This window comes from Sus scrofa, chromosome 8, assembly GCF_054392235.1.
Source record: "Sus scrofa isolate SSC_HxYL_T2T_F1_AM1 chromosome 8, Sscrofa_HxYL_maternal_Yorkshire_Landrace_v2.0, whole genome shotgun sequence".
Lineage (NCBI taxonomy): Eukaryota > Metazoa > Chordata > Mammalia > Artiodactyla > Suidae > Sus > Sus scrofa.
The window spans coordinates 117005012-117032222 of NC_139390.1; the positions used below are offsets into that span (position 1 = coordinate 117005012).

Genomic DNA, 27211 nt, shown 5'->3' on the forward strand with positions numbered 1-27211 from the left:
TTTGAGACAATCACAGGATGCCCCATGCTCTTGGCTCCTGCCCCTTTTGACCCCAACAGATACCAAGTTGACATACTTCAATATTGCTAAGGCCTAAATGTGTCTATTGAAAATAACCATGTTTTGGTAAAGCAGTCTTTTCACAGTGTGCTCTCAGGAGATGAAGACCTTAAGCTTCACACTTTGAAAACTGGAGATTTTGTCTATTGGAAAGGACACCTCCAGAGGAACTCTCTTCAGTTTCACTGGAAAGGCCGCTATTAGGTATTGCTAACCAACCCTAGTGCTGGCAAGCTCTAGGGAGTAGACTCTTGGATTCATGTGACACACCTAAAGAAAATGCTGAACTCTGACTAGACCTATACATCAGCTGGTGACATGAAAGTAAAGATTTCCTGGAATTAAAGCAGATGACACCCGATGATACAGCTTTTTCAAGATATCCAGACCAGGACGGTTGGAAGTTTGTCTGCTATACCATTGATGATGACATAATGCTTCAGATGATCTCCGATGTCTATGACCTTGCTAACATATAAACATCAGATTAAAAAGTACATCAGAATTCTCCCTCCTATTCCTCTTTGTTACTCAAGTATGACCTCAAGAGGTTTCCCATCTATGTACTCTCCCTCCTATGTGGAACACTAAACCCAGGAAAGGTCCTTCCTGGCATTGAGGAACAAAAAGCCATTAAAAACTGGAAAACCTAACTCTTGATCAGCAATGCTTTCAGAGACAAAGAGAGAGAGAGAAAGAGGAATCTTGATCAAAAGAAGGACATGTAAAAATTAATAAACAGAATCTTCAATTAAAGTATATGGGGTGGGGCAGAAGGAGGAGCTCTCATGCTTTAGGATGATAGTGGAGCCTAACAGGAAAGAAAGCCACTTCCTCTTCTTGCCTGGCAAGAGCTCAACCAATGAGACTGTCACAATTTAGTCAATGAAATGCCACTATACTAACTCAATTTCTCTAACAGACTCTTTCCTTACTATAACCCTCCCACTTCCTCTTCCCCTCTTTAAAAGAGTTCTCATCTCCTCATTGTTGGAGGGTGGTGGGAGGGTACTCAAATGTGGCTCACCAGGTTTGCGGAACCCACACTGCAATTCTTTGTTGATCCTGAGTACACCCATTTTTGCTGGAGGAGAAACTAGAAGTCTCTTTGTTTTAGGTCAATACAGTTCAGAGTGGGAATACAGTCCAAAACCGGGTCTCACTGACCTGTGTGAAAATAGGTTGCTGGTGAAGGAGAGATGACCCTGGCTCAACAGCAATGTACTGTGTTGAGCAATGTCTCTCCATGCTTGTTTCTGTGGGTATGCTGGATACCTTTAAAGAGCAGAAGATGAGTGAAGGATTAAAGACCCAGGAAGACAAAATTCCAAAAAGTGACTGGCAGAGTCAAATAATAAAGTAAACAAACAAACAAACAAAAACAAACAAAAAAACCCCAAAACAAAATAAGCTAGGGAAGAAAGATGTTCAACCAGATAGGCTGCTTTTGTTGTAAGTGATAGAAAATAGAATTTTAACTGGCTTAGAAAAAAAAGGATTTATTTGTTCACACAACTTCTTCAAGAATGCTTCATCAGGATTCTAGATCTTTCTTTGAGATTCTCTGGACTTCCCCACCCTCCTTGTGCTTGGTTTATCCTCAGCTTGACTTTTCTCATGACTGCTAGAGGCCACTGGGTCACTTTCTGAAAAAGAGAGCATTTGCATCCTAAACCACTGATGGAAAGTCCTGACCTTCACCTTGACTGGATCACATTTAGACCAGTAGCTAGGGGGAATGCTTTGCACTAGAAAAGAGATAGGCTAATTGATTTTTCAATCCCTTCCAAATCCAATGATTAAATAGTGGGAGAAGAGTGGTTCACCATTTGAGGAAACTACAGCTCCAGGCTGCCGTTGTCCTCGTGCCTAGAGACGTAGGCTAAAAGAATACAGGTTTCCCTTGCTGTCAGAAAGTAGAGCTTTCCTAAGAAATCTTTCCCGACATGAAATGGTGTAAAGTGGAGAAGCAATTATTTTAGGATATATCTTGCTAATGGATGCACTGAATAAATTGAGATATGGCACAGCTGCTCAATGACACAGCTCAAATCTTTGGAGGCTTAATGCTGAGCAGCTGCTTGTAGTTCCTAGGGAAGGAGTTCGGCAGGGCCCCTCTCACTGCCCAGGGTGTTCACTGCCTTTGTAACAGCTTGCTGCCAAGCAAACCCTGAATGCTATTTTCACTTTTTGCTTTTTTTTCATAGAAGCAAAAATCCTCTCTGGATTTCTTTTGGTCAACAAAAACAGGTACTGATGTAGGCCTTTCATAAAAGCGAGGTGGCATAAAGTAAACTTTCAAAAAGTACCTGTATACCTCTTTCTTGCTCCTCCTAGTGAAAGTTCTAGGTAGGGCTCTGGATTGGTTCGTTTGCCTTTTCAGAACCAGTCTCAGAGGATAAGAGGGTGAAATGCTCTGATTGGAGGGCCAAGGTTGTGTGTTTGCAGCGGTAGGGAGGTGGGAAGAGTCAGCACATTGTAAACCATATGGAATGAATTCTCCATTGTACCATAGTTTGTTCCAACTGGTTTGCCTGGTTAATGGTAGTAATAGCATTTTTATAAAATATTCTCCATCTTCTGCTCTAGAGAATACTTCTATTTTCATTTTCATCCTTTGTAGAACTTCTTTTTTTAGGGCCGCACCTGCAGCATATGGAGGTTCCTAGGCTAGGGGTCCAATCGGAGCTACACCTGCCAGCCTATGCCACAGCCACCACAATGCAGGATCCAAGCTGCATCTGCGACGCACACCACAGCTCACAGCAATGCTGGATCCTTAACCCACTGATCGAGGCCAGGGATCAAACCTGCAACCTCATGGTTGCTAGTAGGGTTCATTTTGGCTGTGCCACAAAGGGAATTCCTAGAACTTCTTATATGTAAAATTTTATTTTATTTTTAAAACTTATCTGTAGACTTGGATTTTTAAAAAATCGTCGTTTCATTCTTATATAAAGGATCAGTGACTTTTTTTATCGGTAATCTATAAATTACTCCAAGCAGTTGCTTTTTTTTTTTTTTTTTTTAAAGGAGTTTCTCTTCAAGACTTATTACTAGTCCAATCATGAGTTTTCAGAAGTGTGCTAGAGCTAGCTCTTTCTGGCTCTCTAGAGTTAATAGCTAAACATTCAGGAATTTTGTGAGCTGGTTGTTAAGTCATTAGTACCTTGCAACAGGCCAAGGGGAAATATTTACACCATGGAAACACGAAATGATTCAATGATTCAGGATCTCCCTCTGCCCCCTGCCCTCCACAAGATACTTAGCCCCTTGTGGCTGGTAAAATACTGGTCTTATATCAAAACATATCATTATAAAATGTTTTTCTTGTGTTACAGTTCATCCTCCAGGGGGTAAACTTTAATTCCAGTTTGCAAATTCAGTCTGCATTGTTATATAGAAGCTCTAACATTTGTATTTGAGGAGTTAAAAGAATAAAATTATCAGGAGATTAAGTACCTTTCTCACATAATATTGAGTCCATTACATTTTTTCCCTATTTCAAAACCCGAAAGTCTTAAGAAAATAGAAAGATGAGCCAAAAATTGGGGTAACATATTTGCAAATAATACATCTGGTAAAGTATTTGCATCTGGACTACATAAAGAACACATACAACTCAGTAATCAGGCAACAAATCACCCAATTTAGAAAGGGGCAAGAGATATGAATAGATATTCTACAAAGAAGATATATTAATGTATAAAAAGCATTGTGAAGAGATGCTGGATATTATTAGTCATTAGGAAAATGCAACCTAATTCCATAAGGAGTATTAATACATACCCATTAATAGACCTGTAATAAAAAAAGACTAACAATGTCAAGTTTTTGTGAGGATATGTAAAAATTGGAACTCTTATCTATTGATGGGAATGCAAAAAAAAAAAAAAGGTACACCTACTTGGGAAACAGTTTGGTGGTTCTTCATAAAGTTAAACATAGAATTACCATATGACCCTAGCAGTTAGAGAATTGGAAATTTGTGTTCACAGGAAAATTTGCATATGAAGGAGTTCCTGTTGTGGCTCAGTGGCAACTAACCTGTCTAGCATCTATGAGGACCTAGGTTCATCCCTGGACCTGCTCAGTGGGTTAAGGATTCGGCGTTGCCCTCAGCTGCAATGTTGGTTGCAGGCATGGCTTGGATCTGGCGTTGCTGTGGTTGTGGCGTAGGCCGGCAGCTACAGCTCTGATTTGACCCTAGCCTGGGAACTTCCTTATGCTGCGGGTGTGGTCCTAAAAAGACGAAAAAAATTGTATATGAATATTCATAGCAACATTGTTTATAATAGTCAAAAAAGAGGAAACAACCGAAAAGTCCAATAAGTGATGAATGGACAAACAAAATTACCTATGCAATGGAATATTATTTAGCAATAAAAAGGAATAGGTATTGATACATGCTACGATATGGATGACTTTTAAAACATTGTTAAGTGAAAGAAGTCAAACATAGAAGACTTTATATTGTGTCCTTTTACTTATAAGAAATCTTAAGAAAAGATAAATCTTCGGGGGCAAAAAATAAATCTTTATTGCCTGGGTCTGAGAATAGGAATGGGAGTGACTGCAAATAGGCACTAAGGAATTTTGAGGAGTGTGGAAATGTTTTTAAATTAGATTGTGATGTTTGTTGCACAGCTCTATAAACTTACTAGAAAATCATTGTATACTTAAACTGGGCATATTTTATAATATATAAATTAAAACTCAAGCTGTTTTTTTGATTGTTTGTTTTGTTTTGTCCTTTTAGGGCTGCACCTGCAGCATATGGAGGTTTCCAGGCTAGGGGTCCAATTGGAGCTGCAGCTGCTGGCCTACACAGCAACACCGGGTTGGAGTCACGATGCCATGGCCTCACTCAGTGTGTTCAGGATCTAATGTTGCCATGAGCTGTGGTGTAGGTCAGAGACGTGGCTCGATCTGGCACTGCCGTGGCTGTGGCGTAGACTGGTAGCTATGGCTCCAATTAGACACCTATCCTGACAACCACCATATGCTGTGGGCGCGGCCCTAAAAAAAGACAACAACGAACAAACAAACAAAAAACATGAAATGGAAGGAATTTATTTTTAAGGATAACTTTGAGTTTCTTTACCTAATCTTATTCTATGTACTCCTGAGGGAGGCAATGAATGAAGATTTACCACACAGTGGCAAAAAGATAATCAAAACCTAATATACACCACCCAGGAGAGATTGCTATTTATCTTTCCACAGTATTTTCACATAGGTCGCATTATAATTTCCTTTTGGCATGCCTTATTTTATTCTTCTGCTAATCAAAGTCATTTCTTCATGCTATTTGAATTAAAACCTTCTAAAATTTACCTGGGGACAAAAATAGGGAAAAGATTTGGCCCTGTTCTGAAAAAGTACTGTGGTTGAACTGACAGCTGTAATTTCTAAGTTTATATTGACTCCTAGGCTGTGTAACCGGAGGCCCTGAGATGAGTTTGAAGGAGAAAGTTGAAGCGACTTCAGTTTTTCCACAGACGAAGATATGACTTTTTTTTTCCTATGTGGGCTGATGCCCAGAAGAGAAGAGCTAGAAGCAGGAGGCAGTTGCAGAAATGATCTCAGAGCTCTTCAGGAACAAGAATTTAAAGCTTTATTTTTTAGATGTTTCTTTTTCTCCACAATAAATCCCCTCTATATTCCCTAAAAGTTGACAAGGTCAGCTCTTCTCAAAAGCATGTGTGAAAGTATGTGCATAAATGATTGGGGGTGGGGGTGGTTGTTGAAGGAATAAGAGAGAAAAGCAAGAAAACATGCTGAGTTCTTTGTGTGAACCCATTGGGGCTGACAGGAGTTAGCAAATGCAAAATGTTAATTCAGTGGATGCAGAGCCAAAAATGATCCCGGGACCTTAAACTTCCTAGAAACTCTTAGCGATTTGGGGGAGAGTAAAACCCCTTGTTAGTGGGTTATGAAGAAAGCATCCAAACATTTTGTTAACACAGACTATGTTTCTGTTTTCAGAGGTCAATTGAGAGATGTATGATGAGACATATACTATGAAATGCTTTGATGTACTTCTTCCTTTGGCTACATGAATACTATAAACCTGAACAAGAAAAAATTTAGAGACGAGAACTGGAATATGTATAAGTATTTAAAAATGACCTATAGTAATATTAGCTTTACTCTTGCAACAGCAATATTAGAGGAATGAGGCTAGATCCACTTTGTGCTTTTAGGATGCCTGCAGTATAATTTATAAATTGTATTCCTGTCTCTATATCCCCAGGGCAGCTCTCCAAATGCTACTCTACTCACTCTCACTCTGCCAGCTGATTTCCCTGGTAAGAAGTTCTAGATTTCTAAATAATGTGCTCATACTGCTGTTTCTCAATCTATCATTTAGGACTTAAGTTTTCTCAGTATTCAGTTTAGGAAACTGCACCCATTTTAGGAATTCAGAGTCGGGGAATTAGGTGATTACCCAATTGTTAGGGGCTGGGGCAGGCAACAATTGAATGGGAGACAAGGGCCACACGGGACTGTTGGATTCAATGGCATACCTTGCAGAATGCATGGCACACCCATTAAGTCCTGAGCTGACATTGGAATGTGACGTCTGCCCTCTTCAAACATTATCTCTCCAACCTTGTTTACCAGCACCCACAGCTGCAAGGAAATGGCCTTTGCCTCACTTCTGCCTTCCAAATCTCAAGCGAGTGCATCTTATAACAGAACAAATTACATGCAGAACTGTAGCATCGAGACCATTTGGGAAAGTGGGTTTTTAGCTTTCCAATCTCTGTGATTAAGGGGGTACAGTGAAAGGGTGAGAATGTAGTTGAAGACCAAATGATCATACATACCTAGCACACTCCCATGCCCCACCCCCCTTTTTCCTTTCTACTCCATCCCCCAGTGTAGTAACTTGATAAATTTGGGCTAAATCAACACTCAGTGTTTACATTATTATGACTGTGCAAATATTATGCACTATTAAGCCACGTTGTGTGTGACACCACTCCTCTTTCTCATGTAATCCTTTTCCCTGCAGTTAATAATTCTCTCACCTTTTCATTTGCCAGATCTGCTTGCTAATTTTTCCAAATATTACATCTCCATCACACCCACTGCCAATGTTTTGAATATATTTAAGTGCAGCATGAATTGGGGAGAAGGGGAGGTGGGGAGGATTTGGGAGGAAGCTGGCTTCTAAGTCTGGCTGCTTTTGAAAGTAGGGTAGAAAAAATTAATGTAAAGAGTAGGATAGAAAAAAGTCTCAGCTTTTAGTATTTAGATTTTCACTTAATCCTCTCCTCTGTTTTCAGCCTTCTTCCCCCACACTGTTCTTTGGTTTCCCGAGAGTCCAGGGCTTCTAGTTCTCGGTGCGTGAGGTGGGAAGAGGATCTAGACTTCCAGCTGCTTAATGCACAACAGACAGACCTTCAGTTAGGCCCTGATTTTAACTTGACCCAAACCCCCGTCTCCCTACTCCCACCCTTTTCCGTGGGAATTCAGATCTCTTAGCCCTGAACCTCTAGCCAACAAATTGGCTAGTTGACTCATGTACCTTCTGCAGACACTTAGGTCACTCCGTTAAATCAGTTATCTCTGCTTCATCTTCTTTTTCACTAAATTTTAAAAAATATTTCTTGTCTGCTGTTGTCCACTCTTTTAATTTTTCCTTTTAATTCTTCTCTCTTTTTTTCTTTTTCTTTTTTTGGTGGGGTTTATGAAAAAAGAAATTAAGCAACAACAACAACAACATGGTCAGTTAAGGATACTTAACTGGACGTCTTTACTCCCCAACCTCCACCCCCAAACCAACCCATGTTTTCTCAGTAATGTTTATTTGATTTTCCCTAGTTATGAAATCTTGGAAAAGTTTTAACACATTTTTACATATGGAGAAATTGAGGCTCAAAAAGGGTAAACAATGCATCTAAGATAAAATAGCTAGAAAGTGGCAGAGCTGGGGCTGAAAATTTGATGTCTAGAGTAACAACACCAGCACCTGGAAGCCTACTGGAATTATAGATGTGCTATAGATATCGATTAAATGAATTAATGATATTAATACATTCTCATCCAAACTTTCAGTGAACTATCCTATTGGACATGCTGGTAATATTCTGTATCTTGACCTGGGCTGTCATGTTATGGTGTGCGCATTTATGAAAATGCTTCCTTCAGATGCCTCTCATCTCGTGAAAGGGAAGAGCCTGGAAGATAGGAAAGGGTGAGGATTTGCACATGGGGATGAGGAAGACGTTGAGCGAATGATCCTTCAGTGTATGTTGTGGGACAGGGGCCTGCAATCAGATTGTGGTATCTAGAGGCACTGACATGGAAAATGCAGTCCAGCCCACTGGTGTGAATTACATCAAGGAGACTGAAGACATAGTTAAGTATTGTCAAGCAGGTGGAGTGTGGGAAAAGAGTATAAAAAGCTGGAACTAAAGCAAGTAAACAGCCAGTGTAGATTTTTAGTAGCTATTACGGCCTACAACCTGAAAGGAATGACGGGACTCAAGATCTAAAGCCTTAGCAAGTTTTCAAGAATAAATCGTGATTCATTTACTTGTTTGTCTTTTTAGGGCTACACGCATGGCATATGGCGCTTCCCAGGCTAGGGGCCAAACTAGAGCTATAGCTGCTGACCTACACCACAGCAAGGGCAACATGGGATCCGAGCCACAGCCACAGCAATGCCAGATCCAAAACGCATCTGGGACGCACAGCTCACAGCAACGCCAGATCCTTAGCCCAGTGAGCGAGGCCAGGGATTGAACCTGCGTCCTCATGGATGCCAGTCAGATTCGTTTCTGCTGAGCCACGATGGGAACTCCATGATTCATTTCTTAAAACATCTCTAGTTTTCTCACATCCTTAAAAAACTATGATGATAAAACTAGCTTTAATGCTCTAAAGGTGTGACTAATGTTTTTACACTACAGTATATAAATGAGACAAGAGTACAAAAACAAATGTGATGCATTATGTAAAAAGACTGTTGAGAAAAAGTACTGTGCCTATTTTTGTATATTTTAATTTTAGACAATTTTAATTTAAAAAATATAAATTACTGGAGTTGCTGTTACGGTTCAGCAGGTTAAGGACCTGACGTTTTCTCTCTGTGAGGATACAGGTTTGATCCCTGGCCTCACTCAGTGGATTGAGGATCCAGCATTGCCACAAGCTGTGACTCAGGTTGCAGGTGTGGCTTGGATCTGGCACTGCCATGGCTGTGGCACAGGCAACAGCTGCAGCTCTGATTTGACCCTGGCCTGGAAACATCCATATGCTGCAGGTGTGGCCATAAAAAGAAAAAAATATATAAATTACCCATTATTCCACCATTTTTTTTGAATACATAAAGTATTTTTATGACAAAGTTACTTACAATGGCCAGTTGGATGGCAGACATTAGCTTCCATTATTGTTTAAGTATTTTAAGGATGTATGATAAACATACAGAAAAGTGATCATATTGTAACTGTAAAACTCACTAAATTTTCACACAATTAACACTGCTGTGTCATGAAACCCAGATCAAGGCACAGAACCTTACCAGTATTGTAGAAGCTCTCCTTGTGTTCCAAAGCCACTAACCAGTACCCTCACGATCCTCCCAAAGATAACTATTATCCTTTTAAACATCATACATTGGCTTTGTCAGATTTTTACTAATAGAATCCTGTGTTACGCTGTTTTTGTATTTGGCTTCTTTCTCTCATTGTTCATGAGATTCATCTGTGTCATTAGATACAGTAGTAGGTAATTCATTCTCATTTTAGTATAGTATTCCATGTTGAGAATATATTAGACTTTACCCATTCTGCCGTTGATGGACTATCAAGGTTAACAATTATTTCAAAGAGAGAATTTAATACAAAGAATTAGCTGAGTAGGTATAGGAGTACTGAAAACACAAATGGCAGTATTAAGGCAACACAAAGATGATAACCCCATGAAGGCACCTGTAAGTTTTGTGAACAAAGGGAAGAGGTTGAAATTGTCAGAACCTGGATGTTTGTCATTCTGCACAGCTGGCATCAAGACATCTAAAGAGAGGTTGCTGCTCAGTTGGTGTTGGGACCTTGGGACCTTGGAGGAGGAGTGTCTCGAGGGCCATGGATGGTGCTGATGTCTCTGAGGTGGGTGAGGAGGCTGGTTCTGGGAATGCAGGAAGAACTGGAAAGTGTAAACCATTGCTAATATCAAAGCGAAGAGTCATTACTGAGGTGATGCTGACCCAAACAGGGAGCAAAACAGGAAGGAATCCAGTTCCTTTTCCCTCTAGCAGCTCTCCAGTCTTTCTTTAGCACCCCCATTGGCAGAACCTAACATAGCGAATTAGAAATTTGCTATGTTGTACTTTGCAGAATTCAGGTTTCATCATTACAAGGCAGAGTACAGAGTGGTGGTTTCACAGTTGAGAAACAATAACTGGAAACCTGTAATTTCCAGGTTTTGTAAATTTGGTTTATTTTCAGTCATGAAGCTGTGAACTTTCTCTTGCTTGTGTTTTGGTAAACCTATGTTTCTGTTGGGTTAATACCTAGGACTGGACTGCTGGCTCACAAACTATGCATGTATTCAGTTTTAGTAGACACTGCTAAACGATGTCCAGTCATACAAATTATACTATCACCAGCAATATGTGAAAGTTCTAGCTTTAGATCTGTGCTATATCCTTTTAGCCATCCTGGTTGGTAAATATATAGTGGCATTTCATTGTGATTTCATTTGCATTTTCCTGACAACCAGTGAAATTCAGCACAATTTTATAAATTTATTGGCCATTTTAATATCCTCTTTTGTAAAATGTCTATTCTTATTGATCTGTAGGAGTTCTTTATAAAGATGCTAGATGCTGGTCCTTTGTTAGATATATGCATTGTGAATATTCTTTCCTAATCCATGGATTGTTTTTTGTTTTTTGTTTTTTGTTTTTTACTCTCTTACTAATGTCTTCCGATTGAGAAAAGTTGTTAATTTTATGATAGTCCAGCTTTTCAAAAATGCCTTTATAATATGCACTATTTGAGTGCTATTTAAGAAATCTTTTGCCACTTCAAGGTTACAAAGGTCAAAACCATAATTAATTTGATTTAAAAATGGACATAGGACCTGAATAGGTATCTTTGCAACGAAGATATACAAATGGCCAACAGTTACCTAAAAATGTGCTCAGCATCACTAATCATCAGAGAAATGTAAATCAATACCATGATGAGCTATCATCTCACACCTGTTAGGATGTTTATTATTAAAAAGACAAGAGATAAATGTTAGCAAGGGTGTGGAGAGAAGAGAACTTCTACGCTATTGGTGGGAATGTAAATTGGTACAGCTGTTATGGAAAACAGTATGAAAGTTCCTCAAAAAATTACAGATATGATCCAGATATGATCCAGCAGTCCCATTTCTGAGTATAAACCCGAAGAAACTGAAACTTGTCCGGTTGACCCTCCGTATCTTCAGGTTCCTCATCTGGATTCACCAACTGTGGATAGAAAATATTTGGGGGGGGGGAATCCCAGAAAGTTTAAAAAAGGGAAATTTGAGTTTACTGAGTGCCACCAATCCTATGTTTACATAGGATTTACATTGCATTTACAACTATGTACATAGCATTTACACTTACTGGATATTATAAGTAATCTAGGGATGATTTAAAGTATACAAGAGGCTGTGCATAGGCTATATGCAAATACTACACCATTTTATATAAGGGACTTGAACATCTGAGGATTTTGGTACCTTCAGGGGATCCTGAAACTGATCCTCCAAGGATACCAAGGGATGACTGTATCTTGAAGAGATATCTGTACTCCCATATTCATTGCAGAGTTACTCACAATAGTCAAGATATGGAAATAACTCGTGTTTATCTATGGATAAATGGATGAATAAGATTGATATAGGCATATATATAGATAGATGTGAGGATGTGAGATACACACACACACACACACACACACACACATATTATTTAGCCATAAAGGAAGGAAATGTTATTTGCAACAACATAGATGGAGCTTGAAGGCATTATGCCAAATGAAATAAGTCAGAGAAAAACAAATACTACATCTTCTCCCTTATGTGTAGAATCTAAAAAAGTTGAACTCATAGAACCAGAGAATAGAACAGTGGTTGCCAGGGATTGGGTGGGGGGTGAGGGAAATGGGGAGATGTTGGCCAAATGTGTATATTTGGAATTTGCTGAAAGAGTAGATTTTAAATGTCTCCTCACACATACACAAAAAAATGGTACCTGTGTGAGGTGATGAATGTGTTCATTAACTTGATTGTGGCATTCAGCTCACAATGTATATGTGTATTAAATCATCACGTTGTATGTCTTTAACAAAATCACATTGTACAACGTAAATATATACAATTTTTATTTGTCAATTATACTACAAGAAGCTGGGGAAAAAAGCTTACAAAGATATTCTTTCATATTTTTCTCTAAAAACTTACTCCTGCCTCAAAACTCCTCCATGTTCAAATCTGCAGTCCATCTGAAATTTATTTTATATATGTTATAACATAATGGTTCTGACACATTTTTTTAAAATACGGAAAATTAAGTGGGCCCAGAACTATTGGTTGAAAGGAACATTCTTTTCCTATTGTCCTTCAGGGTCACTTTCGCCATATGTATAGGCCTGTTTATGGACTCTTTATCCTTGATCACTGTATTCATTTTCTAATGCTGTCATTGAAAATTACCATGAATCTAGGGTTTCAAGACAACACTCACTTTAAGTTTCACAGCTCTGTGAATCAGAAGCCTGGGTATAGCTCTTTTGGATCCTTTGCTTAGAGTCTAACAAGACTGAAATCAAGGTATTGGTAGGGCTGGGCTCTTAGCTGGAAGCCCTAGAGGTAAATTTGCTTCTGATGTCATTGAGGTTGTTGGCAGAATTTAATTCCTTGTTGTTGTAGGACTGAGTTCCCCAATTCCTTGCTGGCTGTCAGCTGGGGTTTAGTTTTTGCTCCTCAAGGCTGTTCATTCCTTCTCATGCCTTCTGTGTGGTTCTCCTCCAGCAACAAGTCAAGTTCCTCTCACCCCTCAAATCTCTCCCTACTTCCCCTTCTGCTGTGTCTTTGACTGGCACTTGTCCCTTTCCCTTTCGCTTTTGAGAGCTCATGTGATTACACTGGGCCCCCTGGATAAACCAGGATACTCTCTCTATTTTAGAGTCAGGTGGTTAGTAACCATAATTACATTGCAAAGTTCCTTCACAGCAGTATTTTGATTAGGTTTGGTTAAATAACTGTGAATAGTCATCTTGATGTGGGGGTAGTAGCATCTTTAGAATTCTGCCCACCATACTTGGTTTGTCTGTACTTGTATTATTACCGTTGCCTTAATTACCATAGTTTTATGATAGTTTTTGATCTATGGCAGTGCAAGTTGTTTGGCTCTGTTCTTCAAGACTGTCTTGGCCAATACATACATAATACGAGTTTCACAAGAAGAGAAGATGGATAATGGAACAGAAGCAATATTCAAATAGATATTGGCCAATATTTTCCAAAACTGATGAAAAGCATCCGAGATAGATATTTCCAAACTGCCCTTCAAAATTTTTGCAACAATGTATCGCTTCATTAACAGTGTATGAAAAAGCCTGTTTCCCTCCACTCATGACAACACCGGGTTTTAACTTTAAAAGTGAATGCCAATCTGATAAGTAAAACATGCAGTTTCCTCACTTTGAGTTCCTTGTTAAAATTTGTGAATGAAGGAGTTTCTGCTGTGGCATAGCGGAAACAAATCCGACTAGGAACCATGAGGTTGAGGGTTTGATCCCTGGCCTCGCTCAGTGGGTTAAGGATCCAGCATTGCCGTGAGCTATGGTGTAGGTCGCAGATGCAGCTTGGATCTGGTGTTGCTGTGGCTCTGGTGGAGGCCAGCAGCTGTAGCTCCGATTTGACCCCTGGCCTGGGAACTTCCGTATGCCTCGAGCACAGGCCTGAAAAGACAAGACCAAAACAAACAAACAAAAAAACCGAAAAAATAAAAAATAAAAAAAATTCTGAATGAAATTAAGCATTTTTTCATTTATATTAATTTCTGTTGATATCCTATTGCCAATGGTTTTGTTTTGTGTGTTATTTATTGTCATTCAGTTAAAAATTTATGATGTTAAACTTAGTTTACTTTTATGAGTTTTATGTATGCGATCGTGTTTATAAAGGTCATGTTTCAAGATTAAAAAAGAATCCCTCGATTTTTTTTTTCCTGGATAGCTTATGGTTTCTGTTTTGTGTTGTTTTGCTTTATTTAAATTTTTGATCTTAAATTTAAGTTTATTTTGCACTTAGAAGTGAGGCAACTTTTTTGAGAAATCACACAAAGGTTGCGAAAGGCCCCTTTACTCTCCTTAGACAATTCTTCCCCTGACCTCCACCCTGCTCTTCTTTGGAGTATTTTCAAAGAGTGAAGGGCTTGTGAATTGGCAAGTGCCCCTATCTCCAGAGCCACGATGGGAGCATGGCAGAAATATTGGTCTCCTGAAAGCATGATATTCTGTATTTGCTCTTTTATAACAAGTATCATAGCTGAAGCTCATTTAGCTCTATGAGTGGAATAAGAATTTCAGTGCAACTCACGGAATCTTAGGAATTCTCCATTTGTGGACAAATTCTCGGCAGCATTGTCGTGCATTGGGCCAGGAGCAAAAACACTTCCTTTTAGCTTTTTCATATTTTTTTCAAAGGTAAAAGCTTGATTTGAATATGTTTTACTGAAAGGAACCATATTGCAGAGATTGATTTGTAGACAGGTTTGTATGAAAATGCTACAGGACTAATCATGTGAAGGAAATCTTCCTCTGGGTTTTCTGATTTCAATATCACTAAAAAGAATCAAGTGATTAGCCCTAATTTCATAGACTTGCTTTTGTAAAATGTTCTCATTAGCATCTGTGGTAGAAGGGTGGAATAATTACCTAGCTTATCCAAAGGGAAGGTAAATGAGATGCTATGATAAATAACTAGCTTATTGCTTGTTGTTCAGAATGCTCTCATTTCTTTTTCTGCAGTTTTCCTCTTTTGTGAAGACTTACTAAAGTACACTATCATCAAAGTTTTTATCGTGTGCCCTTTCTGTCCTTCATTTATTACTCATTTCATGGGAGAATATAAACAAAATATCAGGCATCTAAAATGTTATAGAATCATAAAACCAAAAGGACAGTCAAATATCTTCTCTGATTCAGTAATCTCTCTACAGCATCCCTGAACGAGTCTTCAAAGCTCTTTTTTCCGTGACCGTAAACTCACCGCCTTGTAAGGAGTCTATAGTATTATTGGACAGTTTTTATTACAGGAACTTTATTTCTGTCTTGACATAAATGAACTTAAATTCAGAGGAGAATCATCACAGTGGTGAAGGGACATGGAATCGTATCATATAAGGAATGTCTGCATGAGTCTGGCAAATTTCTTTTGTTGAAGCATGTCCTCACATGAGACAGACAGCTGTCTGAGCGTATGTAAAGGGCTATCCTATGTAGAGTAGGTTAAATTCATCCTATGTAAAGTGGATTAAAGTCTGAGCTATCCTAAAGACGATTTTGGCTTACTGAATACATCATTAAGCATCAGGTAAGGATGGAACGGCTGCTTTGCAAGGTGCTAAGATCCTTAGCACCACAGGGATAAGTCGGTGAGCAGACCACTTGCTGGGATGACTGGAGAGGATACACAGTGGGGCAGTTCCAACACTAGATTACGTGCCTCTGTGAAATTTTACATCTGTCTCTGGCCTCAGGGAATTCTCCAAGACTACCGGCCCTAGCTTGGATGCTATATCTATTTTTTAGGGATGTTATAACCAAGTACCACAAGCTGGGCGGCTTAAACAACAGAAATGTATTGTCTCAGCTCTGGAGGCAAGAAGTCAGAAATCAAGGTATTGACAGAGCTGGCTCCTTCTGATGGCTATGAGGGAAGGGTTTGCTCTTAGGATTCTCTCCTTGGCTTGTAGTTGATTATGCACAGGGCTTTCTCCCATATGTGTGTCCATCTTCTTCTTCTTCTTCTTCTTTTTTTTTTTTAATAAAGACATTGGTCATATTGATTTAGGGTCTTTCTGAGAACTCTATTTGAACTTGATGACCTCTATATGCACCTCATCTCCAAATAAGTTCACATTCTGATGTATTGAGGTTTGGACTTCACATGAAATTTGGGGGACATAACAGATGTATAAGGGAAAATTGGACCTATAGGATAAAGAGACTGGTGGAGCTTATGAATTCTAGAAATTAGTCAGGTCAGTCAATATTTTGCAGAATTTCTAATGTTGTACGTACTATTGCTGTGTAACATATTGCACCCAAATTAGCAGCTTAAAATAAACATTTTATTATGCTCACAGATCTTTGTGGGTAAGGAATTTGGACGAGGCAGAGTTTAATGGCTTGTCTCTGGTCCCACTCTGGGGCCTTGGTTGAGAAAACTTGGTGGCTGTAAGTGGCTCAAGACCTGAGGGCTGGAGTCATTTGGATATGTCTTCCTGTTTGCCTGGTGGTTAATGTTATTTGTCGGTTGTGACATCAACAGGGGTGTCAACTGGAATACTTCCACATGGCCTCTCTTTATTGCCTGGGCTTCCTCAAAGCATGGCTGTCTCAGGGTCATTTCCCTTTGTGTTGCATCGGGGTCCCAAAGTCAGTATCTCAGCAAACAAAGTGGGAGCTGTATCGCCTTCTCTGACCTAGCCTTGGGAGTCACGCAATGTCACTTCTGTCATATTCTGTTGGTTAAACAGGGTCATATGCCTGCCCAGATTTTGAGGAGGAGATAGAGGCACTATAACTTTCTTGACATGAGAATTTCTGATTATTAAAAGAAAAAAGAACACATATCTATTTAAAGGAAATTTAAACTATAGGACATATTGTAAAAGACCTCCTAAGAGAAAAATAAGTTTCTTGTCTTGCTTTGGAAAGAAATAGAAAACACACTACATGCGGAAAAGAGGGGCCTCTGTGGGGCTTACTCTGACTTACTAATGCCATTTCATCTGCTGGTCATGTGTATCTTCCCACAACATAGAATAGTTTATGCTCTTAAAATTAATCGCAGATTACTCAATATCTACCGGGCTTCCAGGAATAACCCTCCTTCCCCAGAAATCCTTTAAGTTTTAACAGAAAAGTATAAAACAAAGGGGAGCAAGTATAACTTAATTTTTCTTTCTCCTGTGTTTTTTTTTTTTTTTTTTTTTTTTTTTTGTCTTTTCTAGGGCCTCACCCGTGGCACATGGAGGTTCCCAGGCTAGGGGTCGAATCAGAGCTACAGTCGCCGGCCTATGCCAGAGCCACAGCAACTCGGGATCCAAGCCACATCTGCAACCTACACCACAGCTCACGGCAACGCCAGATCATTAACCCACTGAGCGAGGCCAGGGATCGAACCCGCAACCTCAAGTTTCCTAGTCGGATTCGTTGACCCCTGAGCCACAACAGGAACTCTGCTTTCTTCTGTTTTAATAACCTGTCCAAACAATTACACTAGCTAATTTATTTATTTCATAAAAAGTCCTAACCCTGAGCAGGCCATGGACTTTATTTTAGCTGGCCTTGATATAGTCACCAGATGGCCTTGGCTTTCTGTGTAATTCCAGCTCTCTGTTGACTCCATAGCTTTTGTTTTACATCCATTATAAATCATGTAGGCATTTTATCAAACAAACTGGACTCTGTTGTGTGTGAATTGTTTTCTGTTCTTTCCTTTCAAATCTGCTTTTGGACTTGTTCTTTCCTACCCTGGATGAAGTATTTGGCAGGTCTAACAGCTTTCTGGTTCCTTCAGTCACAAGAAAGTCTCATTTTAGCAAACAAAAATTCCTGTCAAGTATAGTATCAAAATTTAGGATTCTTATCGAACTTAGAGCTCTCCTGTCCCCCAGCTTAGACCTGACCAGGAATGGGGGACACATGCTCTGCCTCTTCATAATTTCATAATTCTACTTTTTCTTCCACTCCTGTGTATGATTTCCCACTTCTTTGGAGAAGAAAGATAAGAGGTAAGAAAAGTTTTATTTGACTGACATAGTTGTATCTGGCAATGAAGTGGGAGCTGCATTGCCTTTTTTGACCTAGCCTTAGAAGTCCTGCAATGCCATTTCTGCCACATTCTGTTGGTTAAAAGAGAGTCACAAGGATACCCAGAGTTAGGGGCAGGGGCACAGATAAGAAGGATGTCACAGGTGACAGCTAGACAATTGTTGGCTCTTATTCTCTTGGGGTGCTTTTTTTCCCAGGAGATTTCCTGCTAGAGGCCCAATGACTGCAGCTCTCTTTGAAAAGTCAAGTTCTCATGTCTGGCTGTTTTTGAGTCCATCTTTAGCCATAAGCTTCCAGCAGTCTATCTCTCCACTGTGAGCCTTTGGCTTCTCCAAGCTGACCTTTCTGACCCAGGCTGCCTTTTTTGACCCAGGATCCATATCTGGGTCCTAGGAGACAAACCCCTTTGCCTACTGTCGCTGGAAGTGTAGATAATGACTAATACAGAGCTCTCTGCTGTTTGTAGTCACAGCCTTTCATCTTTAGACTTTCCCCCAGCAGAAGCAGAGTCCAATCCCTGGTCACCCAATCTTCAGAGGCTGTAGGCCAAGTTTTTTGAGCCATTCTTAGAAGCTCCTCTCACCTGAATTAAGGTGAGGGAAAGTATTTTTTCCTCCCCTCCCCCACCCCATCCCCTCTATAGCACCCAGAACAATTTCCAAAGGCATTGTCTCTATGGGCTTTTTCAGTTTCAATATTTACTGAACTAGAGATGGGAGATTGGGTTGGTAGAATCAATTTCACAGTCCTTAGGATGTATTGCTTTGGTGCTCTAGCTCCTCAATTTAGACACTGTCTTTAGATTTCAGGGCCATTGGTGAAACTCCAAGGCAAGAGTTCAATTTTAATATCTTGCTCTCCTTTAGCCAAGATTAATAAAGCAGAAAGGCTTTTTCCCCACATATTGGTGTTTCAAAAACCCTAAAAATGATGGATCAGACTTGCCCAAGTTTAGAGGAAGGATTTTCAGGAGTATTTCCAAGGCAAGGGAGGTCTCATAGGATTTTGAGAGAAGTTGGGGAGAAGAAATTAAGAGGGGAGCTGTGGGAGAGATTTCAGGGGGCCGGCATTCTCTTTGTAATCCTAATCCTTGCTTGTCTCCTCTAATCTACTCTTTACAGTGCGGTGAAGGGGCCATTCTAAAATGAAAGCCTATTTGGGTAGTTACCCTTTAATGTTTTCTTGTATCTCCTTTAAAAGATAAAGTCCAAGTTCTTTAGTTCGACATAGAAGATTCTCCAGCATCTAGCCCTTGGCAATCTTTGAGGCCTGACATTTCACCAGTGTACTGGAGGGAAAAGGAACCCAGGCAAGGAGTAGATGAATGATCAGACCTTGCCCTTCGCATTCCCAAATCACTGAGGCCAATTTCGGCAGGTGATAGGAGAGAAAGGAACCAACACAGAATTGAAATGAGACTGAAGTTTTAAATTTTGGATTGAACAAGGCTAGACATTAGTAACTGGATGTAACTACCAACACAGGAAATCTCTCTAAAATGTAGGAAAGGGGAGTTCCTGTCATGGTGCAGGGGAAGTGAATCCAACTAGGAACCATGAGGTTGCAGGTTTGATCCCTGGCCTTGCTCAGTGGGTTACGGATCCGGCATTGCTGTGAGCTGTGGTATAGGTCGCAGACACATCTTGGATCTGGTGTAGGCTGGCAACCGATTAGACCCCTAGCCTGGGAACCTCCATATGCCGTGGTTGCAGCCCTAAAAAGACAAAAAGACAAAATAAATAAATATATAAAAATAAAATGAAATGTAGGAAAGAGAGATTTTATAGAGCTTGGTTAAAAGGAGAAAAACAGAAATTGTTTTATGTTTGTACTCCACTATATTTAGATCATTTGATAAGTGATTTTTAAAATGTAGGCATCATTTAACATGGACAGGCCTTAGGGGAATGGTGTGTGGGAGTACGGAGGATGACAGGCTTATTCGTATAATTTTGCTGGGAATTTGCAATTTGAAATCATACTGTAAATTATGTAGCAATATGATTTTTTTTTTTTGGTTATGTCCATATTATGTGGAAGTTCCTAGGCCGGGGATTGAACCCTCACCACAGCAGTGACCCAAGCCACAGCAGTGACAACACCAAATCCTTAGCCACTAGGCCATCAGGGAACTCCATCTAGCAATGTGATTTTTTTGGATAGACCTTCTGGATTTAAAAATAATTGAATTCAGAACATTTTTATGTGGTAAAGTCCATAGGGTCAGATTCTCCCCACTGTTCAATAAGCTCCACCATATTGGACTTTCTCAGTTTCTTAATGTGGCATGTTTCTTGTTGTCCTGGGACTTTATATACATCCTGCTTAGAACCTTCCCCTAAATCTTCACCTAGCTAACCTCTATGAATCCTTAGGTTTCAAATAACATATGCTGTTTTAGCGAGGTCTTCTCTGACCCCCTCATCATAAATGGAGTACCCCCTTGTTATAGTCACATATATTCCCTCTGTTTCCCTTCCTTCCTTTCCTTTTTTTTTGCTCACTATGATTTGTAATTTATTTTGGGGTGTTTTTGTCTCTTGTGTGATCCCACCACTAAATGATAAGCCTCATGAGGATGAGACTGTAATTGTTTTGTTCATCACTGTGTCAGTAAGACCTAGTACAATATTTGAAACAGAGGGTATTCAATGAATATTTTTTTTTTTTTTTTTTTTGTCTTTTGTCTTTTGTTGTTGTTGTTGTTGTTGTTGCTATTTCTTGGGCCGCTTCCGCGGCATATGGAGGTTCCCAGGCTAGGGGTTGAATCGGAGCTGTAGCCACCGACCTACGCCAGAGGCACAGCAACGCAGGATCCGAGCCGCATCTGCAACCTACACCACAGCTCACGGCAAGGCCGGATCGTTAACCCACTGAGCAAGGGCAGGGACCGAACCCGCAACCTCATGGTTCCTAGTCGGATTCGTTAACCACTGCGCCACGACGGGAACTCCTCAATGAATATTTTTTGACTCAAGAATAAATCGGAGTTCCCCTCGTGGCACAGTGGAAACAAATCCAAATAGGAACCATGTGGTTGCAGGTTTGATCCCTGGCCTTGCTCAGTGGGTTAAGGATCCAGCGTTGCCATGAGCTGTGGTGTAGGTCGCAGATGTGGCTCAGATCTGGCGTTGCTGTGGCTCTGGCATAGGCTGGCAGCAGCAGCTCTGATTAGACCCCTAGCCTGGGAACCTCCATATGCCGCAGGTGTGGCCCTAAAAAGACCAAAAAAAAAAAAAAAAAGGGATTAAATCAAAGTGTTTGCTTGATTATGCTAAAACTTTCATAGTATTTATGTGACCAGGCTACTAATAGAGAGAGAGAGAATGAATAATTTAGGAAATGGATGTCTGGGCAACTTCAGTTTAGCTAGTGTGCAGCATAAATTAAAGGATAGAAACACAGGCTTGAGGCAAGGTATTTAAAAAAAAAAAAAATTCTCCAAGTAGCCTCAGTGAATAGGAGCTGGATACTAATTGTGGAACAGACTTTATTTCTTATGCTCCTTGATTCTATATTTCTGAGAGGCCAGGTATGAAATGACCTATTCTCAATCAGAAAGATTAGAGTGAGTGTGGGGATAGGGATCTTTCTGTTTCGCTTGAAACAAATTGTGTGTGGTGGAAAACATGTAGGGGAGACAACTCTAGTCTTCATAATGGTTTTGAGTCAAATAAATATTGACTAAGAATGCTATATAATAATGGTATGGCAACATGCTATGGAGTAAGACGTGCTCTGTGAAGGGAAAAAAAGGCCAACATTTGAAATCAAGGGGTTAATTCTTTTTCAATAGAGAGCATTCCTTCATCATTGTTATTAACTCCTATAATGGAAATAGAAATATTTAGCATTCACACAATGATTCATAGCCTTGCTATTTAGGATCACATCTCAAAAGTGCCACACACAGGCTTCTGTGAGGCCATTACTTTATGCATTTGGGGGAAGTGGGGATCAGATAGAAAGGAGGGTTAGAATGAAGGTAGGTTTGTGAGGTTGCAGGGAAGAAGATTTGTTTATTTCCACCACCCACACCTTGAGCCAATTCCCAGATATCAAATTAACCAGCCAGGTTCCAGAGGAAATGGCTGTTGACCTTTATTTCTTGTTCACTGCCACTGAAACTCTACAATTCGAAAACAAAAGTTTAACTTCCAAGTTGCTTTTGGCAGAGGAGGGGGAAGGGTCATTTGACCCAGTTCTTTCTATGTAGTATGTAGGGCCTCGGCCATCCATAACTGATTTGTCCTGAAGTGCCATTTCCTGGAATAACAAATAATATGGCTAACATCCAACTTTGAATTCTTATTCTGGGCCAGGTGCTATGAGCTAAGAACTTCTATATGGATTATCTCATTTAATTCCTATTAGATATTTCTGATGTAAGTATTATCATCATTATCTTCATTTTGTAGATAATAAAACTGGAGGCTTAGAGAAGCTAAGCCACTTGCCAAAGGTTATACAACTAATAAGTAGCAGAGACAAGATCTGAACCCAGGCAATTTGATTCTAAGCCCTGTCCTGCCTCGCTTAATGGCTGGTCGTCAGGGAATTCACTCTCGGTGATGGATGTAGTACAAGCTTAATGGATAGAATGGTAGGTGAATGTTAAATGCCAGATGACCTACATTAGGCTTATGCAAGTGAGAGTGGAACCATCAAAGGTCGGGAATGTTTGGAGGTGTATAAACAATCTATATTGCTTGCTCTCCATGTGCAAAGTGCTCCCTAGGAACCCACAGCCACTCCAACCTCCCCAAAGCTGATGATCAGACTTGTGGATTGGAACTGGAGGACTGCTGCTAAAGTCATTATGTGGCCTTGCTCCTCAGGCGTCTGAAAGAGCAGGAGCTGGTAGACAGCCTATTATTTCCCTCCTCCTCCACCTCTCATGGGGTCAAGCTTGGGGGGTGGCAGGGACAGTACATGCTCGTTGAGAAATAGAGTCCAGTGGGCTACTCTTTCACCACCATCTCTATGGGACCTTGCACTGGACTCAGATTCCCTGAGAATTACTCCTGAGTAAAAGATTGTTCTTTATATATATTTTTTTTCTCTCTGAATCATTGATGCAGTAGGTTCTCAGAAGTCTTCTCCTACGCAAATACTTCTGTGCCAAGTCTTTGAGTATAAATAATTGAGTATCTGTTTTAGAATTTGAATACATCCCAGTTTGACTTCAACTTATTATTACAACAGGAAATCCAGAAATCCACTATTTCCACCCATAAGATTTTTCTTTTTTGGTAGCTCTCAGTATTCGAAAATGGTCGTGGTGAGGATTAATTATATAAGTGAATATTTTCCTCATAATCTTTGTGAAGTGTGGACATTGAAAGAAAATTAGAGTTAAAATAAAGCAAATCATGTCCTTCCAAATTGAGTGAGGGACTTATTTGACAGTACAGAAAGTTTTCAATGAATTGTTATTTTAATATGTAAAATATTAAGGACAAATTAAAAACTGAAACATTCTCCATTAAATACCGAATACTCTAAGTCTAGCAAAAAATCATGAGAGATAGGTTCAGTTAAAGCAATTTCTACATCAAGGATGGTATTCAAAAGTATCATTCCCCTAGGAGAGTAGCCCCCCACCCCCATCCCTGGCTCCCAGACACCCAACCCTGCTTCTCCCTGCTTTATTGTCTTTCTAAAATAAAGCCCTAGAATGGCTCCCCTTTCTTCCCCAAAAATCTATTACCAACCCATCCCACTCTCCAGGTCTCTGACTCTTAGATTTTTGGATTCTATTTCAAGTTGCTGTTATTGTACTAGGTAGGCTCTTAAACTGTAGATTCTCAAAAACAAAACTGTAGATTCTCAAATATAAAAGTCATATACTTCCTTTTTCAGAATTAGATCCTGAGAAAAATAACAGCAGCTCTCTTCTGCTTTCATCTTTCCCCTCTTAACAAAATAGAAACCCAGATCTCTCAAAATGAAAATATTCTTTCTCATAATTGGTTCTACTTCCTGTTGCAACTGCACTTGATCAATGTCTTGTGCACTTAATTCTTTTTTCCTCAACAGGGAATTCCTGAGCAACAACTTTCAGAGATAAATTGACTCCCTGCGATTGCATCTGGTCCATTGACCAACGACTCAGGTAAGAAATTTCGTTTTCCTTATTTTTCCCTGATGGGAAGTAATTTAAAACACACTCCTTGCAATGTTTGAATAACTTTTAAGCTAACGCATGAAACGACAAAGAAATTTCACTTTTGCTATGAACAACTTGGGCTCTGTGTGTCCTCACCCTCATTCTCTCCCTCTAGTTTGGGTCTCTAAATTTCTCTTCTTAGGACAAAGGAACTGGGGTGGATTTATCCACTGGGCATAGTAGGCACAGTGTATAGGGCTCATGGTTCTCTTAGGGGTTGACAAAAATATTTTATATATATTTAAGGTTTTTTTTTTGGGGGGGGGAGGAGGAAAGGGCCCATGAAGGCAATATTACCTAAAGCCCACAAAAGTCATAACACACAATGAAATTAGCTAGCTGCATTATTATTGCAGATAAACATTTCTTTTTGTTGTTGTTGTTGTTGTTGTTGCTATTTCTTGGGCCGCTCCCGCGGCATATGGAGGTTCCCAGGCTAGGTGTTGAATCGGAGCTGTAGCCACCGGCCTACGCCAGAGCCACAGCAACGCGGGATCCGAGCTGCGTCTGCAGCCTACACCACAGCTCACGGCAACGCCGGATCGTTAACCCACTGAGCAAGGGCAGGGACCAAACCCGCAACCTCATGGTTCCTAGTCGGATTCGTTAACCACTGCGCCACAACGGGAACTCCAGATAAACATTTCTTAACTGACAACCGTATTTGACATCCTTCAGAGTTTTCATGTTTGTAGTTTTGATGATCTGTTCCATTTCTGGCTAAGCTATGCAATTTATTGTTCATAAATTAAAGCTAGCATAGAGTGTAAAATTCTGGGTAAGAAAAATGAATAATCCTTCAGATATTTATCTGGTATTTTAATTTGCTTTTAGACTTTAATTAATAACAAGTTGTTTTTGTTTTCGAACAAGGTACTAAATTCACTGTCCTTGGTGGTATCTTTTAAAAAAAAAAACCAAAAAAACCACAAAAAACAAAACACAATTATGGCGCCATCTTCTGGTAGTTTAAAGAACAGTTGTATTAAGGGGCGTTTTGGTTGAATCCTAGGGCCCAGGAAATTTGCAAAATGAAGAGACAGCTCACAGTCCTCTCTTCTCATGATGTCTCAGTGTTTCTCTGTCTCTTAAAAGTCGTTTCTATTGAACTATAATGTACGAACTCTGTAATCTCTAAAAATCCTAATTTTTCCATAGATTTGCCTTTTCTTCAGCTAATTGAACTGGATAGCCTTTCAACTCCAGGTGAAAATCATCAGCTAGATGACAGCTGCTGTTAAGCCATCTACCTTGCAGAATTCAGGAAGTCTACCTCTGCCTGATCTCTAATAGGATGATTTTCTGTCTCACTTCATCTTTATTTCTAGAACCTGCCTTCCATGTCCACATCATCTGCTTTTTAAAGTTCAGCTCATTAACCTAACTCCTATCTTTGTGATCTGTCCCTTTCGCTATGGAAAATTTCTGACTGGCCTATTTCTGGCTTTGGAACTTCTTGACCTTATTTTTATCCTCTTGCTGGATATTTCCTGACATTAATCTCAGATGCTGCAGTCTCTTAAGGACCTAGAGTTTTTAGAACCAAGAACATGTTCTTGGTCTCTCAGTGGTCCCCATGCTGGCTGCTTATTGGGATGTCTGGGGACCTTTGTTCTAAGTCCAGATACCCAGGTCTTTCCCTAAGGGATTCGATTCAGCTGGTCTGCTGGAGGCTCTAGGAATCTGCATTTTGATAAATGTCTTAGGAGATTTCTGGTGCAGCTATTGCATTTGGGACCCACAAGCCTACAGGGTAAACTCCTCTGAGGACACCAAGCTTTGTGTCAGGCAACCCACGTCTACCCTTGCAGCCTCATATTTTGCCATATCTACCTGTCATTCTTCTGTATGTCATTCTTCTCCCTCCTCATTTTCTCTTCTTTCCCCTTCCTAGCTGTAATTTCTTCTCATCTTTCACATCCCAGACTAAATACTTGGGAGTCTCTCTTATTCTCCTCCTGCCTTCCGTTTTCACTGAGCAAACTTAGTCTCTCGCTTATCTGTGCCACTATTCTTCAATTAGAACCCGTGTCACTTTGTCAGATTCACAGCCTGAATCCAGATATTTCTAACACAGGTAGATAGCAAGTGATTTTTAAAACAAGGTCCATGGAGCTCCTGCCTCAGAATCATCTAGGGTGTGTGATCAAGGAAAGAGTCCAACCCAGATTTATTGAATCAGAATCTCTAGAGGTAAAGATTAACCAGTAACATAAACAGTGCAGCTGAGTGCAGCTGAGTATCTTCTGTCCATTGGAGTTTGAGAACCACTGCTCTACCAACTGCAGAAACTGAAGACATTAGCAGAAACTCAAGTGACAGTCCTTCCATGAACTGCATGAATTGATAAGGCACATGCTAGGAGCTTGGGAGCACTCAGAGCTCTATTAGAAAGACCAAGGGTTTGGCTTCAGTGATCAGTTTTGCAGTTAATGGTAGTGGTACCAGTGCTTCCTTTGTTTTGCTTAAAATTTTTTTTTCCTATGTTGATTTGCTTTGCTTTTTTTTTCTTTTAAAGTGAAAGTGAGTTATTACTATTTTTTTAATGGCCACACCCATGGCACATGGAAATTCCCAGGCCAGGGATTGAATCCTAGCTGCAGCTGAAACCTACGCCACAGCTGCAGCAACCCCAGATTCTTTAACCCATTGCACTGGGCCAGGCATTGAACCTGCACTGCTGCAGCGATCTGAGCCGATGCAGCAATCTGAGCCGCTGCAGCAAGCTGAGCTGCTGCAGCAAGCTGAGCTGCTGCAATTGGATTCATAACCCACTGCTCCACAGTGGGAGCCACTGCAGCAATCTGAGCTGCTGCAATTGGATTCATAACCCACTGCTCCACAGTGGGAACTCCAAAAGTGAGTTTATTCAGAGAGATGCACATTCCATATGCTTGTGAGGAGCATCTTATTTATTATT

General features: G+C 40.1%; 1 long non-coding RNA gene across 16 annotated transcripts in view; it reads left to right on the top strand.

Annotated features, from left to right (window-relative positions):
• LOC102158976 (uncharacterized) overlaps window positions 1-27211 on the top strand; it is a 928007-nt gene that overhangs the window by 26811 nt on the left and 873985 nt on the right. For 15 of the 16 annotated variants that reach the window (XR_014813165.1, XR_002346438.2, XR_014813169.1 and 12 more), the window contains exon 2: window positions 24162-24237. This is a non-coding gene — a long non-coding RNA (uncharacterized LOC102158976). Of the gene's footprint in view, window positions 1-6316; window positions 6372-24161; window positions 24238-27211 lie in introns of all 16 variants that reach the window. The other variant, XR_014813175.1, reaches the window with a different exon arrangement.